Genomic DNA, 17,303 nt, shown 5'->3' with positions numbered 1-17,303 from the left:
AAAGTGACGCTTGCCGCGCTTCGATGCACATTCGGGCGAATTAAGAATCTCTCAAGTGACGTTCTTATTCGAGACATACGAGTGATACGAGTGTCTTTTCTACGACATGCACTATTCAAAGCAGCAGCGTGGTAAATGGCTCTATTTGAGGCGCAACACCACGCTGCAGCGAGCTGCGCTGTCGCTGCATTCGCGCGCAGCGATGCACACGTTCGATACAAGTACAAGATAATCATTTCGTTTGCTTAAAGATGCTTTAAATTCAATAATGAGTATCGATACTTCTAATCATTCTCTACGAGATGTAGCGAGCATCGATATCACTTTGGAGAACTGCGGTGAACTTAATATGTGTTCCGAAGTTATTTCGAAAGATAATGATGCAATTTGTGATAATCTCGGGCATCTCAAGAAAATTTTATGTCTCTGTGTAATTACAGTTTTTGAAAACCAATTATTGCGGATAAACAATGTTCTTATTTGTCACAACCTAGTTTGGCGAAACCAGCTTCTTCTAAAATTGAATCTGTCCGTTATTTCTGGCACAATTAAAGCAGATCGTGTTAATTCTCAAACGGACAGATACAATCGCATTTACGTGATATAATTGTACCTAGTAAACTGTACTTTTTTCGATTGAGAGAACAAATCTGCTAGCTGAAGATTTAGTTTCGTGCGTTTTCCCGGGGACGGTGGAGAAATTTTTTAGGTGTGCGATATATCGTCCTGACCCATGAGACGATACTGACTCGATAAATCGAGTCGGCGGATATTGAATTAAAATAGTTATTCTCGGAACGGCACGTTCGCCACGGTTCGTCGGTGGCTTGATTAATTTCGAATCGTTCCTCCGATCTGGAGTCGAATTATCATTTCACGGCGCTTGCAGGCATTTGCATACACAGACGATCATTTTGCAAGACGGCATCCTGACAACGAGTACTATAAGTCATAGCCGGCGTGAGAATGAATGCAATTATAACATGAGACGTAAATGCGTCTCTCGAATTATCAAAGATTTTCGAAAAAGGAAGGTTTAACTGAAAAATGTCATTATTTCGACGATATTATATAATGATTTACTAATATCTGAATTTTAAATTATCGCGCTTGATATCGATTTCTTTTTACAGTTTTCGTACTCATGAGAATAACATATTGACAGTTGACTACTTGAAATATTATTGATCGCGTTGGTTTGCTGTTCTCGATTTATCAATACACGTATGGAATGACGCCCTTGGCATAGATTCGCCTTATCACAAAGCTGTCGATTAGATTCCGTATACTATAGGACATTAAAATATCGTATTTGTGCTACTATTATAGCACAACTTAAAATTGTTAAAAATAATATTTTAAAGTTGATTTGATAAGCTACCGGCAAGCAATTTTATCACAACTTTTTATCTTTATCAAAGTATTGATAATACGTAAGAGCAATCTGATAATTGTACGCAGAATTAAAGTGCGTAAGATTTTTTTACCTATACAAAGTATGCTCGTATATGCAATTACAATTTAATTTCATAAATTAAAATGTAAATCATAAAATATTTATTTCATTGGAAAATAATTATAGAACATAGCGATTTAAAAAAGTCTAGACATAGATGCTTAAAGTATTACACAGACAAGAATAATGTTAATTAATTTGTACGTACGGTAGCTCGAAGTGTTATGGAAGTTTTCCGAATGCAAGCCATAAAGTTCTTATTGTAAAATTGCGACATATGTATGGAGAGAAAGCCAAATCCCAACACTTGTCCGACGACTTCTGAATATCGTTAAAGCGGAGGTCGTACCTACAGTTTAATTTGTAATTTTAAGTCTTACTTGACTGTAACCTCGGATGTCCCGATACTTTTTATTATAATATTACACACACGTACGTATTACTTAATATGTATGCGTGTGTATTTTGTGACAACGCATGCTAAAACGCTAGCGGCGATGGAATTAAGCAGACAATATTACGCGACGGAATTTAATTAATTTTTCACCTTAATTGTATTGGCTTTATACAAGTGCAAATTTCATCTCGTATAGTATTTGTTAAAAATTAAATCACTAAACTTGTTGTCTTGGATATTTATTTATATAATATCTATGAAAGATTTTATCGCAAAATCGGAAAGATTTGCTTTTCATTCGATTTGAGAGGAATAGATCACCACGGACTTTCTTCGGATGCTCTCAAATATTATCCTTTCGTAAAGATGACAATGTACGTGCGGAAGAAAAAGTCGCGGTCCTTCCGTTATTGCGCCTCTTTTTCTTAGCCGTGCCCTCGCCATCCCTGACCGTTCCGACTTGAATTGCGAGGGATTCGCACGGGTGAAGGGTCTAAAAGATTTGTATCTTATGAAAAATATGGTAATGCACATGTATGTAGCGCGGCGGGGTCCGTTCGATATGATGCTGTTGCTCTGTACCAACGGTGGTCGATTCGCATTAAATATTACATAACATCAAAATTTATATTTAAATAATATATGTATAAAAATTTCTACTTTTTCCTTTTCCTCCGTTTAGAATCTTTGCAAAATAACAAATGTAAACAGATCTCGTTAATTTATCTCGCTATCTATATTTGTACTGTATATAATGTCTACCCATGCGATGCGTGAAGACTGACAAAACATATTTACGGAAGATCGGAGATCCTTCCGAGTTTTCGAGCATGCAATTTCGTACGGTTACGGGTAATTTGAAAAGTTCACGCTCCTACAACCACGAGAGATCGTCATTTATCCTTGCGGGGTTTCATTGGGGATAGGGAGGAATTTCAAACTCGCCGTTACAGCGCTTCCACAAGCTCGAACATCCGCAGGCAAAAAGTGTAGCTTTGACATGATTTCAACTGTTGAGTGAGCAGGCAGCACATAATTATTATATCAAGGTAATGCGATGATCTTAGTTAGAGATTTGATTTATTGATCTGTTTGGTATTCAAAACCGTTAATTGCGTGTTTTACACCGGAAATATCGATGATGCATGAGACTTAATTATTAAATATAAGTTGCTCTTGATTTAAAAAGTGCCACTTAGGTGTAATTTCTTCAAACCTCTAATTTTGAAAATGCTGAATTCATACAATTTCCCCTATCGCTTATAATTAGTCTTTTTATGATTAGGAAACTACTTTTTTGTGCACTCGATACAAACATGTTAATGGCAGATCTCACAGCAGCTATAATTTAGTTGTGTAACATATAATTTCCTTGTAAAGTAACGTGTAATGTAGTAAAATACATAAGCATTGCTTGAAAAAAATCTAATCAAATTGCGCTTTTTTAAAATTATCATTTGCATTTAAAATAATCATTAACATAAACATGACAGAATTTATCTTTGAAAGAGATATTTTTAAAAAATATGAAAAATCGAGAAAATTTTTTCAAAAGTCAACTTGCATTTTACTTCTGTATGCTATCATTAATAAAAAATGTTTTATAAATATCGAAAACGATATATTGTGACCATTGATGCGAATGATGCGTCATTTCACTCTGTGGAAATGACGAAGTGATTAGTGACAAGCGTAAATCTTAAGTAGTCACGCCTGCGCACAAAAACGATATGGAATGAGCTATTAAAAAGGCCTAAACTGTTCGAAAATTGAGTATCGGATGATGACTTTAATGCCGCAAGTGCCACTTGTTAAAGAGCCTCATAACTTTCATTGGTTGACCTTAATGAAGTCATATGGATATTTCAGACGATTCCCACAGGAGCGTGCATGCATTTTGAGGACTTAATTGATTGTCGCGCCGAATTAACCCAAATTAAAAAGAAGTTTAAAGGACCCGTAAATTAACCCTGGTATGATAATTAAACTCGCTCTGTCCATGCGATCTTTTTGTATACGGGTTTATTTGTAAACGTAATATACTTTTGAAATATTAATATTAATTGTAATCGTCACACATTTTATAAATATATCGTAGTACAACGTGCATAAAAAATAGTTTCAAAGATCACAGAATGTATAAAACTTATATTAATTATTTTATAACGTTATTATTTTATGTAAAATTACATTAATTTTTTAATAATAACAATGCAATTTGCGCACCATAAGCATTGATAATTTACACATGCATCATCGCAATCATAATTTCTGTCAATGGGGATGTTAATTAAATCGAGACGATACGCGACGATACGATTCATTGTGAGATGTTTCATCTCGGCCGCAGCATTAAAAGGATTGAGCCAGTATCTGGTCTTACGTAAACCATCCAGGGTCGTCGAAAAGTCGGGATGCATGTGAGGAAGTGAGAGAAAAAAGAAAAAGATCGCAAGAAAGCTGCAAACGAATGGGACCTTCATCCAAGAGGTGTATGCGATATAAATCGCTTACCTAACTGTGCGAAGTCCGTTCGCGACGGTGGCCTCAGTCCTTTTTTCATGTCATTACGCGCATTCAGAATTTAATTAATTATTTCAGGTAGACGACAACCCTATCTTGGCATTCTCTTTCGTTGCGAAATGACAATGCAATTGTTTGGCTAACAATTTGCCTAATTCATATTTATTTCTCTTGTCATTACATATTATCCATAAATTTTATTTACATTATTTTATAATTATTAAAAATATATTACATGTATACGGAATGTTATATATAAAAACTTGCGCGATTATATGTAATAATAGAATTTTTTCGAATAGAGAATTTCAATGCGTGATGAACTATCGCTTTTTTATAAAATTTATTTGATTAGTCTGATCGGAGATAGATTTTAGAACGTCAGCGCAACGTTTGCACAGAGCGTCTGGTAAAATAATAATTATGTGACCGTACACCCTATGTCTTATTTAAACTCGATTTTGTTTTTTGCCGAAAGTTTAACTGAAAGCTATCGAGTGCTATCGAGTTGATATTCATCTTCGTGATAAAGCGGCTAATTAATTTTTTCGTTCAGAAAAATTGGCTACTGGTTGTTCAACGGTAATTGGGCAACCGGTATACTATTGAAAATACATGACGTTCTGTTTATGGGCGCGCATAATCTAATTTCTTCGTTAGCACGCGGATGGACCGCGATACTCTCGCGTGTACGGTCGTTGCTATCACTCGCGTCTTGTGCTAGCCGTTCGGAATTCTCGAAAGAGACCGCCGAGATCGTCGAGAGGAGCCGTTTGCAAGTACTTCTAGTCGTCGAACGGCGAGTGCTTGACGACTGACGACGAGTGAAACCTTAAATGCCGTATCGCCAGGAGGGATCTACTTTTTGCCACGCCACGCCGGGGGACCTACGGGCGATTATTTATAAGCTCACGTAGCCGCGCGCTGAAAGGATATTTATGTTACTTATGCAGTCGACCATTTGCAATTATCGCCGGACATCGTCCCGTCTCTCTTTCTCCCGTACAATAGGACGATATCGTTCCACGTAGCAGTTGATGAACAGCGACGGGATAAATATACGTTACGGGATCATACATGTTATAAACGGCCGCGCGAAGATTACACGCGCGTTTTTAGGCAGTTTGGAAATTGAAGTGATTTAATTCTCATGACTTTTTAATGCGCGCTCATGATGTGTTTCCAATTTGTGGAATCTGGAGAACACGTATATTTTCTAGTAAATACGAAATCGATTTTCCGCGAGAAACTTAAGCGAGCTTTTAATTACAAAGTTAGTCAATTAATAATGAAAGTTATGGAACTCTAATAAAATGAAGCACTCTAATAAATAAAAATCTGAAACGCGCGGTTAAGTAACAAGATCTTATTATTGGATTAATATCAATTACTTCAATTCGACGCTAAATTCAGTATCTACATAGTGATAACGATATTCTCCGAGTTGAGACTTGGAATAATTCACAAGTAATGTTACATATACCTCTTATATCACTATGCGCGAGAGTCAAACCTGTTTGTACGGTGTACGTAGGTTAATGGATTAATCGCAACAGTCCGAGCCTTCGATATCTATCGGCGCGATTATATCGCGCGGGCGATAAACGCCGCTTCCTATATTCCGGCGTATTCTGGGAAGAGTCAGGAGCGTGCGCGTGGCCGCTTACTCATTGCAGACAATTAAACGTCTGGGCGGAATAACGAAGGGAGTCTCGCCATCGCATCTCTCTCTCTCTCTCTCTTTCTCTCGCGTCTAGAGAAGCCGTAAATAGATGTATAGACAGGAGAAGGAGATGAAAGCGCTGGAGGAAGCGCGCGTAAACATCTACTTAGGTCTGCGAGGGTGCGTGCCTTTAATTAAAGCCGGGAATCCTCTCGCGAACAATTAAGCCGCGCGCTTTTTGCGTACTTGCCACGAGATCCGCGGCGACCAACAAGCAACATCGCGCTGTACCTATATTTGGTACTCTGACCTACATTTCAATTACTAATGAGCTACGCCGCGAGAGAGACAATTTCCAAATTATTAATATATATTTTAAAAGTACACTCATCGAGATATTATCTTAAAAGTTTATCTATCTTTTCTACGAAGGCTTTAATCAAATAGATATCTAATTAGCGAAAACGAAATAACGTTAAGAAAGTTAAATATTAGATACAGATCTGAAATAATTGTTTTTACAAGTAATGCTGTAAAAAAATTTAACATTTTCTAACAACCAGCTCAAGCGTCCTGTATAATTTTGATGGTCCAATAAAATTATTTTCAGATCTGCAGCTATAGCTAAACTTTTAAATACTTTAGTAAAATCGTTCTTTTTGTGTACTTATTATATATATACAAAGAGATTAATATTTGAACGACCTGAAACCCACTCGTATTTTACATATAATCAGAATCAACTACAAATTAATCGAATTAATTAATATATTATGACTTACAATATTAAATCAAATTGACCACACTATTTAAAAAAAGCTGAATTGTTAAAATTTTTGTTTCTCATCAAATTGTAATGAAGCATTTCTACGACAGATGTGAACTTAATTTAAATGTAATATAATATTCAGTTAAATTGCAACGCTGTAATTAGCTATTGATAGAGACTCAAGGTTTTTGGACGCTGAGTGAAATCGAATTTCACTTTTTTGTTCGAATTTATTTCGATAAAATTTTACCTAAATCGAATCAAATCAAATCGTTGTAACATAAATTTTAATTGATAACAAAATATTACTATATAAGAAAAATATTATTATAAATATCTTAAAATTAATTTCTTTCCTAAAAAATAAACCTTTCTTTAATTTTTTATAAGTAAATGTTATTCAAAAGAGTAGTTTTCTAAGTTTTTTTTTCGATATTTCCAGTCTGTAATTAACAGAATGGATTATTTACTGTTTTACTGTTCTAATTAAGCGACAGAATCATTTCGATATCTCATTAATCTCCTTAAATATATTTTGTAACGTCTATCGTCTCGGTGAAATCAGCGACGTCTGTCCCTGGCGCATCTCAGATGTGACGTAATCCCGCAACGTGGATCTACGGCCGTGGAGTTTTATGCAAACGATCCCGTAAATCATTTCATCCATGCTCCGTCGAGTCGCTCCCGAAAGTCGCTCCCCTTTCCCTGCTGCCTTTCGGAGCCGGTCTTTCGAAAACGAGCCTACACCGTGACCGAGACGTTACATTATACGTGAAATGTCGCGTCCGATACCACGAAGGTCGAGGTATATCACCTTCGTATTCGAAATGCTGCGAGATTAAAGATTCAAGCTCGCCTCACGCGCCTGCCGAATTTGGACGACACGTGGCACGATGCGGTTATGCAGTCCCCGATAAAGTGAATTATAATCACTTTTGCGTTTTCATTCTTACGTAAATAATGTATTCCAATTCTAAGCAAAAACTATCGTTACTTACGCATTATGCTGCATCGTACCAGCGGTATATGATTGTTACTGTTAGGAAATCGTTTGTAGCTATGAAATTATCTTAAGTACACATCAATTGGCCCGATTTGTTATAAGAAATCATGTCGTAAGAGACGCTTTTATAACGATGATTCGCCACCGATAATGCTCTATGAGTCTATGCGAATAGATCGATAAAATATCAGGTCTGGTTGATCTGTACACTCGAATGACGTACACATTCCGTTATGTTGTCTAAGTCATCTAAACAGGTTCCATCATTCATGCACTTGCTTGTTCAAGATCTTATCGTTTTCACTTCGTCTCGCATTATTTAAAATGAAAATCTACATGTATTATTTCTTATCGTGTAAAACAAATTATAATTAGCAGTAAAAAGCAGTAAAGCAGATTATAAATTAAAAGTAAAGGATATTATAAGTATACAAAAATAAGAATATTATTAAGATGATATTCTGGATAATTTCGTGCGCTTTTTCTGTACTGCGCGTCGAAGAAACATTAGATTATAAAGAAACTAATATTGTTTAATTGACATTAATTAAATAGACTATTCCATTAAATTTCGTAGATACTAATTTATTCACAAGAACCCACCGGAAGACTAATCTTAATATATTTCTGAGATAAATTAACAGTTTAAAAGATAGCAATTATTTATTGGATAACTGGAGCACGACTTCCTCTTCGTCGTCGAGACAGACGTTATTTTCACCACCTCGCGAGAGAAGCGAAATACAAGAGTGCGTTTTCTTAATGCTGGTTATTTAAACTCGCATGCACGCGTTACAATGTAAAACGTTACAATGGACCGTACATGTCACGTATCCTCAAAACAAGTAATACAGTTTGGCCGTGGGGCGGCATAAGTACGGCATCCCGCCGACCGGTTCGCTCAACTAATCGATTTTTCACATAATCCTTATCGCGGAGTATTAACGTCGCTGGACCATTCTCGTGGCCGCTCTCGGCTCGGCCCGTTCACCATCCCTCCGACGATATGCTCGTGTATCTTCCCTCGGGCGAGCGGCGCGCAACTCCTACGATATCGGTCATTAAATTAATCGGATATATCCGGCCGACTTTCGCGGTCGGCCGTAAAATTAAGCGGCGAATCGAACGTACTTCGCCGGCACGAAACCGAAAATAACCTTCATTTTCGGCGCGAGCTAAAATTTGCGCTCATCTGTCTCCCTCTTCGCCATTTGCGGATTCTCAAATCCATTCTCAATTAATTTAGACTCAGATAAAATTAATTCCAGTCGGATGAAAGACACTGGAATATCGATAATAACGCCAAAGTAATAATTAAACTCTGTAATAATTTAATATTAATAAAGTAAAATTATGATCTCTCTGAGTGTAAGTTAATGCGGAATTAATCGACGGGTTGCTGACGAGAAGAAAGTAATTTTTCGTTGGTAACTCATCAGTATAGCGAGCCACTAATCGTGACAGTGGAAACGAGTCACGGTTGGTCAGACCCGGGCAGGCGGTCGTCCGGTCAGGTCGGGCTTTACCTCCTGAATAAAGTAACTTCGACGCCCGGACAGGTAGGATCCCGCCTCGAGCACGAGCATCGCTTTTGCCGCATTTCTACGCATGCACTGGTAAATAACGTGTTTGCGCGTTCACCAGCCCACTATCGGCGACTGCTACCGCATTGGCTATTTTCCTAGCCGACGCGGCGATGCTCACTTAGCCGTGAGAATTGCAAAAGTAATCCCCACGAAAACAAATGTTATTTCACAAGCTTAATTATTACGGGATGATTGAAAGATGGAACTGAAACGCAGCCATGTTCTAATTTAGGACAGATATTTATCATATAAAAATAATTATAACTTTGCTGAATTTGATAATTCTCTAAGATTTTAAGTAAACAAAAACAAGTAAAACAGAAACAAGTGCGCGAGAGAACATTCATTAAAAATTCAAATGTTATCTCTTGCAAAGTATTTCTAAAGTTCTGATATGTAACGTTGTATTTCATTTGCGGTGTTTCTTATTTTAACTTGGTATGAGGTAATCAGTTTAATATTTTGAAATACATAATTCGTGAATTTTCGTACATTATACATCTTGCAAAATTTTTAAGTTTGCTATGTAATACACAAAGTATTTGATATAAACTCAAATAAAAATAAGAATAGAAGATATAAATTTATATTTTTCGTCTGTGTCACTCGGAGCGACGCGATTAATAGCGATATTGAAATTTTGTTTGGTAATTTAATTAAATGTTTTCTCATGATATTTGTTTTCTCATGATGGGTAATCAATATTCTAAATGTGATTTTTGTCAACAAAATTCAACAGGAGTGTATTATAATAGAATGTAAAAATTTGAAAATAATTAAAAATAAGTCAATTTACATCTATTTTAATGAAAATAAGTTACATCTTTTCCTTTTTTTAATAGATATATTTACAGAGTTAATTCATCGAAATTTTGTTATTATTTGTTATTATAATATATAGTTTATAGAAAAAAATAAGTTGACAAGTTTGTAAGCGTGTTAAAACAGAAGCTGCTTGTCTAGATTGATACTTCGCGCGGAAGAGATCGAAGCGATAGGAGATGAAAATTATAACCTGTCATTGTAATATACATTTATAGACTGTAATTACTCTTTGACGAGGCTTATTTCCAGCGAGAAATAATCAACACCGACGTCATTAACGAATGTTATATTCACGCTACGAATTTTCGTTGATTAAAGTAACTTAAAACACGAAGAGCAGAATATTCGAGGCACATTGAATAAAAAAAAAACATACCTTATACATTTCATGTAAAACATAATAAATGCAGCCTTGGTGTTGGTTTTTGTTAAGTATGCGGTAGCACAAGGCCGCCGCGCTATCATTCGCAGCCTTGAGGAAACGTACGTTGCTCTCCCCGCATATGTCGTCGCGTTTCACCTCGGGATGCGGAAAACACGCGGCAAATCGTAGCAAAGGCACTAATCAACGATCGTTATATTTAGCGATCGCGCAACCTCGATTAATTGACTAACGGAATTAATAATTGACGATAATACATGAAGTCACTTAATTAAGCAGGTATTGTATTTAGTCACGTGATTTATTCATCTGAACAGGACCAATGAGGAATCATACATTGTCGTACAATAATTTCTTTCTCGATACATTTTTAATCCGAATGCATCATGCATATCGCGTGATAATAAATTTGCCACGAAATATAATTCGTACGTTTCCAATGTCGTGAATCGGAACATGATAATTAATTGTACACCATTTAATTACACATATCTTAGTAATATCTAAAAATCAAGGAACCGCACTGAATATTTCGGATGAGTATTAATTCTATTGTAGACGTGTATTCCGTTTATGAATCTTGTACATTTTTCCAACTTGCAAAATATTTGAATTTGCCATGTGATACATAAAGTATTCGATATACACTTCAATAAAAATAAGAATAGAAGATATGAATATCACTCGAATGCTACATGAATAATTGAAATCTCACGTAGTAATTGGGTGGAAAAGTCGTTTGGCGGGCTTTTACGCGGCGCAGCGCGCCACGCGGATTTGCGGTCGCAAGGTCGTGAAGTTATCAGCGAATGACGGGCGCGGACCGCTTTTCCCGCGCTCGCGTTAGCCGCGTCATCGCCGTGCCGTTGTCTTTCGCGACGCGATCGTGACAACGCGAGTGAGTGTCAGATGAAAGCGTTTCTCTCTTTCTCTACGTACGAGCGGTGATCGCCAACCGTGCAATTAGTTTCCACGATCGATGAACGACGTACACGAGTGTGATGAACGGCAATTCGTCGATGCAACGTGACGAAGCGAGCGCAATTTGCGTACCGTGAAGCACCGCGCGAGCGTATCTTCGGGAGTGTTCTCTCGAGTCGAAATTTCCACTCCAACTTTCGATGTTCGATCGGACGGATGTCAATTTACACCTATTTTGATACACCACATTTGATTCATCACTCGATTAGATCCTCTTCGGATCTATCGACCGTAATAGAGCCACTATCTGTGGAGAGTTTTAAGAGGTTTTGCTGGTAAGATCTTTTTAACCTCAAAATCGGAAATGTTTACGACAACCGACAACATTTCGAAGCACAAAGCAGGAGCTTAGCTCCCATGGTTATAATCCGTTGGAACCTACATGCATAGTGGAATTGAAAGCAGGAGAGAAATGTCGACTCGGGATGCGATCGTGCGATTTTCCGGGAGTGTTGTGCAAGCTCAACGAGGAACACTTGAGGGGACGAGGAGGAGGCCGGGGAGGCATTGGGCAACGGCGGAGCAACCGTGAGGTAAGTAATTTAATATCCATTTATTTTATTTAATTTTTTATCTCGGAATGTGTGTGTATTTAGAGACACCTGAGGGGAGGAGAGGAAGGAGGCCGGGCAGACATCAGGCGACGATGGAGCAATCGTGGGGTAAGTATATTAATATCTTTATTTTATTTAATTTTTTATCTCAGAATACGTGTGTACTTAGAGACACCTAAGGTGCATTCTATTAATGCTCGCGGACGTCATTTTTGTTTAATATTTGATAAACAAGGATGGAATGATATCGCTAGCATTGCAAGCATTAAATGGAACGCGCCTTTGAGTGAGATATTTATAACGTTTAATATATTTGAACATGCTTTTCTGTTTTACAGTTCAATGCAGTCTGCGACGCAATTTAAAATCCTATTGCTGCGATTGGTGAGTCAAATAAGATTTAAATTTGTATGCTTAAAAGTAGTGAGCTTATGAAAAAATTATATTTATATTAAGAAAGAGAGAAAAGGAGAGATCTTGAAAATACATGAATATTTCAAGTTAATAATAACATTTTGAATCTCATGAATCTATTGTCTTAATATGGATGAGCTATAACAGAACAGGATTATTATTCAATTTCTGAAGTACTTTTTATACACTTTTACAACAAAATTTTTAGAAAACGCAATTATGAATATTATATTTTTAAATAAGTGTGTAAAATAATAAGAAATAAAAACTGAAAGAATTAAAATTAAAACTTATAATAGTTATAATAAATGTACATAGTTTGTGTAATACATGTAAAATTTTTAAATTTAATTCTCTCTTTCTATAATGTTCTTATATTTTTAATCAACGCAAGATATTTACGTATGTGTATATATATTTATTTGAAATAAAATATTATATATATGTATATAATACATAATAGAGAAAATTTAAAAATATTTGATATGATTTAATTGACCTTCTTCTTATTTCAAATATTCTTTTCATAAAATTTAAGATCTGCGATTGGTTTTTCTAGTTTTTTCAGAATTATATCAAGGAAATATTTGGGAATTGTTTTCAATACATAAATTAAGGGACAGAAAATGTTTTACAGCGCATTTAAATTAATTAATTTGACAAAAAATAGGTGCTAATAGTTATTATACAATTATATTTATTTTCCAAGTCAATTTTATATTAATATTTCATAGCTCGTCTATTTCTATATATAACTAATTTGACTTTCTACTTGACATAAAATAAATGTTTCGCCTAGAAGAAGCATAGAAGAACCTTTAACATGGATTATGTCACAGTTATATCATTAATCAAATATAATCCATTTATAACTCTCGGAGACTCTCGTATCTCTGACATTTTCACATTACAATTCCCCACGTTAATTAAGTTTAAGAAAACGCGTTTATTAACATATCATATCCGTGATCGCGTGCGGGATCTTACACGTATTATGCACATATAAATCAATTCCGATTATTCTTTTCATCCGATTTAACCGCAAGAACATGCGAACCGGAACGGAGGGACAAAGAGAGGGCCTGTGTCGCAGCAGCAGATTATGCCTACGGAACGAAGGAGGGCAAGAAAGGGAGGGTCAGTCCCGTCAGGACTGACTTGCCTGAAACGTGGGCGGGTAGAGAACTGGTTCTCGCGTGTCCACCGAAAGGAACGAGAAAAGAGAGCTCGTCGTCTCTTTACCTGCGAGGTTGGGCCCTCTCTTGTTCTTCTCGGTGCTGGCAAAAGAGATCGGGCTGACCTACGCTCGCGTCAACCGGGCACACGCCTGCCCCAGCTTCGCCGCCCGTGAAACCGCCAATTCCGGTGATCATCCGCTTCTCTCGATCTTGCGAGGGCCCGAGGCGACGTCGGAGTCCCGGGCAACATGGCCCATGGCAACACCATGCTGCGTGTGTCGCCGTATGTACCGTGCCGATGTCCGGCGTGAGTCAGACGACGTGGCCCGACTACGACTTGCTCGGGTATACGTGGCCCCGCTCGTATATGCATATATGCTCGCTCGAGGCAGGAGCCAGCCGCAGCGCGCTCGATTCTTCTCTTTTCTCTTCTCTCCCTTGCTTTGGCTTCGAGACCGCTCGGGCTGCACGGCCCGATCTCTCTGCGGCTACGCGCTTTAACACGCCGAGTGCTAATAATTCTCCGCTCGCGGTCGGCCGAAACGGTAATTTTCCACTTTGGTCGGGAATTGATTGCGCTTTGAAAACGGAGGGGGGGGGGGAATATACGTCGCGAATACACTGCGGTTACAGAATCGTTCGAGAAAAAAAAATGTTCCGGTGAACGTAACCGACTCCGTAACCTGACAATCTTGCGTTGCGCCTCGTCGCGATCCCTCGTAGACGTCTGCGATCATTGAGTTTCGCTCGCGGAGCGACATTGAAAACATAAGGAGGTGAATTACTATCACTTAATATCAATCGGGATATATGGGACGCGAAAATGAAGAAAGAAAGAGCGCGGCGAATGGTGTTAATGTGTGCAGCGTGAGCGAAAACGGCGCCACGTCCTTTTCCTCTGATACAACTGACCGTTTTTACTCTCCTTTATTAACCCCCGTGACATCACGAACGTCTAAACTCATAATTTGTATTGTCAGACACATTTAAACGCGACTTCGCATCGCACAATATAGACCATTGGTCGTTGACCTCCGTCCGAAAGGGGAGATATTTTAGAACTGAATATTCCGTGGCACTGATTTGCATTACGATTGAAACGGATTTTAATTCGTTATTATGTAAAAAATGGAGATTTTTTGTCAAAAATAAAACTAGACAAATTTAATAAAAAATTTAAAGAGATGTTACCAAATTTTTTTAACTGTAAAATTTATCGTAGTACGTTAACTTGCAACAATTTTTATCCAAATGATTTCTTTGTGATTGGAATTATTTTTACACGGAGAGAATTTTCTCTTAAAATTTACCTTCGAAATCTGATAATTGTGAGATAATGTGTGATCTCGAGAAATTTTACTATGCTTTTTAGTAAAATTTACTATGCTTTTAGTAAATTTTACTGAAAGTATAGTAAATTTTACTAAACAGTAAAATTCCTCGAGGTCACACATTATTCCACAATTACTAGATTTTGAGGGTAAATTTTAAGAGAAAATTCTCTCCGTGTATATAATATATAATTACAAACTAAATGTGGAAGGTATACAAAATATACGTTATGGAATAATTGTTCTGTTTTCTATTATCGCATCCGTAAGGATATAACTAAATGGCCTTGTTTAAATATACTCGTACATTCCAATATGACGTATCAACCATCAATCGATTGTTATTTAATTGAAACTCGGAACTTCCAAGTTGGTAGCTAATAACACGCTGTAATTTTGCTGTTATATCACGATATACTCAGAGCGTATAAAACATCTTGAATGTTAAATCTAAAAAAAACTGAGAAGTTCTGAGAGCATTCTAAGTTCTAGACAGAGAGTGTCTAAGAAAATATTATTGCAAGGTTTTTTAAAAATATAATATAATACGATGCTTATACTATTAAATAGCCAACAATTTTAGCTGTTGCTCTAAAGAGACTCTTTATGGAATATGATTATGTACTAGAAAATAAAAGAGTAAAACCCCATTCGCTTAACATCAAGAAATCAAAGATTCAAAGTCGAAGCCTCAACAACTCGTCAAAATTGCCGGAATGTCGCGCGAGCGTTTCTTCGGAGCATCGAAATTTCATCTAAAATTGGAGATCAGGTGTAAGAGAACAGATTGTGTATCCCTTCACTATCGTCGAGCTTATTGTTAAGGAAGTAGAGTTTCCCTGCGGACCTGAGTTTCGGACTCGAACTTCTCGAAAGGTCTACATTCGCGAAAGGCGAACTCACGAACGTATCTCGAATTCATAGAACGTTAATAATGCAACGGAAATACGTATGAGATCGATATCTTGTTCGATCTTGTTTATTTTCATTGTCTAGAGATCTGCAGATTTTGGCACGAACTTACGCGTGCGATGCGGAAAGCAAAGGGACACTCGAAGTATGATGGGATAAAACTCGCGATAAAACACCGCGCCAGGGATTGAAGCTATTCATCGTGCAGATCGTCGAGAGCAACGGCCGAAATTAAAAGAAACCGGTTACGCCTCTGGCTTCCCGCGAAAGCGCGAAGCTTTTTTTATTTGATGATGCACGAGATCTTTAATATTTTATGCGACAACTTAGAAATAGCTTTGAATTTTACATTAAACTTCAAAGCAGAATTTTATAGCTTGTTTTTTTTTCCCTTTTCGGAGAATATATTGGTATCGAATGAATCATAAAGATTTATATTAATATTAATTATATTAATAACGCGACTCTATATTTTTGAATTTCCGTGAGACTCTTTATTCTTAATGGAATAATATTCGTGAAATTAGATATGAAAGATATTCAATGAAAATACAAATTTAATAGATTCCATAATTTTTCTCTATTTTTTTCTTTCTTCGAGACTCTCGGATTACCGCGGCCAAAATTAGCGCGTCTCCTAATCCGGGCCTATAATCGTTGTCTGCGAAGTCTACTTCGTTACGAGATTAAAATATCAAATAAAAGATTCATACCAATAACCGTTACGATCCGTCACAGTTTGACTATTCTTAGACGTCAGTTTCTTCTTCTTCCTTCGAGACGCCGTTGATAAATTTGAACTCTACCTCTGGTACAGTCTAAGCATTTACTTATATTCATACCTCTACATCATCAGCGTTGCAGATATGTAACAGGTAAACTAGGACATTGTTTGTTTGGGATAAAATAATAAATTATACATTTTCTGCGCGAGATCCTAAATTCAATAAGAAACATGTTGCGAAAGTTTAAAGCCACGAACATTTTAATCCTGAAATTTTAGTGTATTTTATGTATCCTGCTTTCATAGCGTTTAAGTTCGTTGGAAATAGTCAGTTTTTATATTTTTACCGAAGCCTTCGTTTACCGAAATGTTCGTCTATTAAAATAAGACATTATTGTCCTCCCCCCTGCTCCCGCGGAAATCTTTTGCTGGTTTGCGAGGCCAGGAGGTCGCTTTACGATTAAGATCAAACGAAAATCTTTCTCGTTCGTCTAAACAATCCCGAGTCGTACTACAAACAGAATCGGTCGAGTAAGAGTGTTAGCGGTGCCATTTCGTCGAACAGCCCGAGATTTATAGCTCGATCGAGTTTATGAAATACGCGC

General features: G+C 37.0%; 1 protein-coding gene and 1 long non-coding RNA gene across 6 annotated transcripts in view; both read left to right on the top strand.

Annotated features, from left to right (window-relative positions):
• LOC105837702 (basement membrane-specific heparan sulfate proteoglycan core protein) overlaps positions 1–17,303 on the top strand; it is a 162,126-nt gene that overhangs the window by 3,595 nt on the left and 141,228 nt on the right. The gene's annotated exons all lie outside the window — the stretch shown is intronic.
• Positions 8,205–12,579, top strand: LOC118647436. 2 transcript variants are annotated; one of them, XR_004964711.1, is made up of 3 exons: positions 8,205–12,118; positions 12,182–12,247; positions 12,478–12,579. It is a non-coding gene; the product is annotated as an uncharacterized LOC118647436 (long non-coding RNA). The 2 variants fall into 2 exon arrangements; XR_004964710.1 differs by having other exon boundaries at positions 8,205–12,247.

Source organism: Monomorium pharaonis, chromosome 9, assembly GCF_013373865.1.
Source record: "Monomorium pharaonis isolate MP-MQ-018 chromosome 9, ASM1337386v2, whole genome shotgun sequence".
Taxonomy (NCBI): Eukaryota; Metazoa; Arthropoda; class Insecta; order Hymenoptera; family Formicidae; genus Monomorium; species Monomorium pharaonis.
The sequence above is the reverse complement of the archived record's forward strand: the minus strand, read 5'-3'. Positions and strand labels throughout refer to the sequence as shown.